The sequence below is a fragment of the Antrostomus carolinensis genome, unplaced genomic scaffold (genome assembly GCF_000700745.2).
Source record: "Antrostomus carolinensis isolate BGI_N321 unplaced genomic scaffold, ASM70074v2 scaffold16758, whole genome shotgun sequence".
Classification (NCBI taxonomy): domain Eukaryota; kingdom Metazoa; phylum Chordata; class Aves; order Caprimulgiformes; family Caprimulgidae; genus Antrostomus; species Antrostomus carolinensis.
In genome coordinates, this window is record NW_010333842.1 from 6803 (window position 1) to 11137 (window position 4335).

Here is a 4335-nt window from a genome sequence, read left to right on the forward strand (position 1 = left end):
AATGAATTGGTCTGCCAAGGCAAACACTTGGTTTGTCCCAGGCTGGGTTATGTAGGCTCTTGAAGCAATCATTAGAAATGCTGGAAGATAAGCAGCAGAGCTGAGGTCTCGTCTTGAGTGTTTCTATAACACTAAGAATTCACACCGTGTTAGTTCCAATAGGAGTATTTATATATAACCTGACATATGCACAACAGATTTGAAGGATTCTTTTTTAACTTCTGCAGCCCTGACTCGTAGAGGTAATTTAAGGCTATAACAGTACTGCTGCTTAAACTTATTTTTGGAACATCTTAATCTGTTTGTAATGGAGAACAAGGTCATACAGTCCCTACAAGCTTTATCCTTATTTCCTGCAAATCTCATTACTGCTCTGGAGCACAAGCAGCCAGTTATGTCTTAGTCCTGGTTATCCAGGTAGGATTCAGAGAGGTGCTCATTATTGTGATAGGGAGACAGTGAAACGTCATTTAAGGAACATCTTGTCAGACGCTGAGCTAGAGCAGGTTTCAAAATCAGTGACAGCATGCCACAGTCGGTGCAGCATTAAGTAACAAAAAGCCCTTTGAACAAGGAGAAGAAGTCTCTTCCTCTAGTCCCCTGTGTCCTACAGTAGCAATAAAATACCTGGCAGCTGGTGAAGCTGCCTTTGCCTTTGAGCTGCCTGACTCCAAGAGGAAGAGAAGCTGACGGTGCCGGCAGAGCCATGGGGCCACACTGCTGTTTGGGATCTGGACGTTGATGAGGAAGGGGCATTCGGTGGGGTGAATTCCACATGGGATGCTGCCTGCATTGCCCTCTGCTGCGCTCCCAGGCACTCCTAAACAGCGAGGCATCCCAAATCCATAGGCAGGCACCAGGAACGAGAGACTAGGCAAAGCAGGCACGTGTGGGTAAGCACCAAAGGAAGGCTGAGAGGAAAGTACGGGAAGCTTAGGACCAGTTGAGCTTGGAAACGGGGAGTTTCATATTGGGAAACTTAATTTTCATCTAGACATTTTTCTGAAATCTAATAATAATAATAATAATTTAATTATAGAATAGAATAATAATAATTTATAATACAGTATTTCATTTGTTGCTCTCTAGAAGAAGATTCAATGAACAGTGATGTAGTGTGTGACCACCTAAATCTTAACACTATCACTTCCGTTTGACAATTTGAGCACTAAAAGGAAGCAATCTGGCTATGTGTTTTTCAGGGGGATGATATATTGTCAGGGGACTTTCCTATAACCCAACCTAGAACAACAGATACACAATATGGACTGTTAACTGGCTGGTGGGAAGAAGCCAGAGAGTGGTGGTCAATGGGGCAGAGTCTAGTTGGAGACCTGTGTCTAGTGAAGTCCCTCAAGGGTCAGTACTAGGACCTGTATTATTCAACATATTCAACAATGACCTGGGTAAGGGAATAGAGTGCACTGTCAGCATGTTTGCTGATGATACAAAGCTGGGAGGAGTGGCTGACAAGCCGTGCACTGTCAGCAAGTTTGCTGATGACACAAAGCTGGGAGGAATGGCTGACACGCCAGAGGGCTGTGCTGCCATCCAGCGAGACCTGGACAGGCTGGAGAGTTGGGCGGGGAGAAATGTAATGAAATACAACAAGGGCAAGTGTAGAGTCTTGCATCTGGGAAAGAACAATCCCGTGTACCAGTATAGGCTGGGCACAGACCTGTTGGAAAGCAGCATAGGGGAGGTGGACCTGAGGGTCCTGGTGAACAGAAGGATGACCATGAGCCAGCACTGTGCCCTTGTGGCCAGGAAGGCCAAGGGCATCCTGGGGTGCATTAGAAGGGGTGTGGTTAGTAGGTCGAGACAAGTTCTCCTCCCCTTCTACTCTGCCCTGGTGAGGCCACATCTGGAATATTGTGTCCAGTTCTGGGCCCTGCAGTTCAAGAAGGACAGGAAACTGCTGGAGAGAGTCCAGCACAGAGCCACCAAGATGATGAAGGGAGTGGAGCATCTCCCTTATGAGGAAAGGCTGAGGGAGCTGGGTCTCTTTAGCTTGGAGAAGAGGAGACTGAGGGGTGACCTCATTAATGTCTACAAATATGTTAAGGGCAAATGTCATGAGGATGGAGCCAGGCTCTTCTCAGTGATGCCCAACGGTAGGACAAGGAGCAATGGGTGTGAGCTGGAACACAGGAGGTTCCGCTTAAAATTCAGAAGAAACTTCTTTACAGCGAGGGTGACAGAGCCCTGGGACAGGCTGCCCAGGGAGGGTGTGGAGTCTCCTTCTCTGGAGACATTCAAGACCCGCCTGGACACCTTTCTGTGTGATCTCATTTAGGTTCTTGCTCTGGCAGGGGGATTGGACTGGATGATCTTTCGAGGTCCCTTCAAATCCCCAACGTGCTGTGATTCTGTGATATGATTAGACTATATTTCTCTTTTCTTTTTTAAAATCAGTAAGTGGCAGACTGGGAGTAGTTCCTGACTCAGGTCTGTTCTGGGTCACCAACTGCTCAGTATTTTGCCAGATTATTGTGAGGGAAAAATAATTAATATGCTAATTAAATGTGGATCATGCAAATCCAGAAACCAAATAATTTGTAAGATAAGATATGGAAGGAACATAAAGCTACTGTATTTTCATGGTAGGTGAATAAAAATAATTTGCTGCACAGTATCTTGTGAAAAACAGCTCTGTGGGGTGGCGGAAGGGTTAGGCTTATGTAGACTTGTTTATTACCAAGGATATCGTGACTTTAGGGAGAGATTCCGGGCAGAGCAGCCAATTATGGAAGAGGAGGAAAACAGGGCAGACAGTGGAGCATTTGCAGCAAGGGACTTCTGCAGGGTTTCTGCTGAGGGGACATTTCCAGAAGGCTTAGGGCCTGGGCATCCCTAGCAAATAAGAACAGAAGCTCCATGGAGGTCAAACGTTACCCAGCACTGAGGCACCAAACCAAGTTACAAAATCATTTTTGCTAGAGAGACCAGACATGGACCATGAAGGGTGGCTTGAGCATGACACTGAATCCTCTTCTGCCCAGCCCTGATGGGGGTCCCTTGGTGGGAGCTCTGGCTGTGCTCCGGGGCGGCTGTGCCCCGGGGGCCTGGCACCCCTCTGGGGGTACCGCTGCCCTCGGAAGCTTGGCAGTGCAGCTGTAAGGTTGGATCTGTGCTGTCCCCTGGGCTACTGCAGGGCTGTTACGTTCCTTGTAAACTATCTGTGGGTGAGTTTTGCACAAATATGGGGTCCTGCAGGAATGTTTCTGCCAAGGATCTGCAGCAACGTTTGGGGGATTGGAAATGCGACGTTCCTAACTGACGAAGCTAATTTTATATACATACACGTACGTATAAAAGTGTATATATAGTAAAATTATATATATTAAATTATAATTACACATTAATTATGTGTAATAATTATAATTAATACCCACCATAACTACAATTCACATATACTAATTACATATAAAAATGGCTTGGATGCAGATTTGTTTAATGTAACTTCTCTCTGTTGTGCGCTGGCAGCCAATATCCTGGAAAAAACCTGCTACTCAGTTACTGGCATTTGCATAAAGTCGTTAATCACTCCCCTGCGTGTTTTGTACCGTGGCTGGGCTGAACGCTGCAGTGCTGTGTACCAGAGCACATGGGAGCCCCTCCTGCTCCATGGGGCACGGCAGGAGGCTGCCCCAGACAGATGAATGGTTCCTGTTTCCCTTCCATCCAGCAGTCCGATCTGACAAACTTGAACAAAACTGCAATTTACGCCGAGGCTTCCCAGCTGCTTGCTGGAATTCAAGGAGGGACGTAGCCACGTTGCCTGGCTGTTAACTTCTTACTGGCCAGCTCTCGAAAAGCTGGGTGGGTGTCCGGTTGTGTTCTCACCGAGATCCTGACATTTACTGTGCTGTACAAATTAAAAATAGCAGCTGCTCTTGCTTTCAGCGTATCGGATGATTGCAGCAGGGCAGGGAGCGTGAGGGCTGCTGTCCTTCCCCTTGAGGACACTCACCGGTGGTAACTTGAAGAACTTCTAAGTACTTGCATGTTTCAGGAGCACACAAAAAAAAGCCCACCCTGGTTTGTGCATGTATGAGAGGAGAAGGAAGGGTAGGAAAGAGAAGAAGGCTTGTTCTTTGAAATGCGATTCTTTGGTTTTTTTCCACTTATATTAAAGCAGCATTTTAAAAAAGGTTTACTCAGCCAGTTAACGTTATTTTACCTGCATTCCAGTTCATAAACAAGCACAACATTAACAGAAAATATGCAGAAGGAGAGGTTTTGTATCGGCTTTGAGGTCATGGTGTGACTCTGTTTGGTTTTAGTTCCCTTTTTTGTGGGATTACTGGTGCTTTAGCTCTCAGAGCTTTCCCT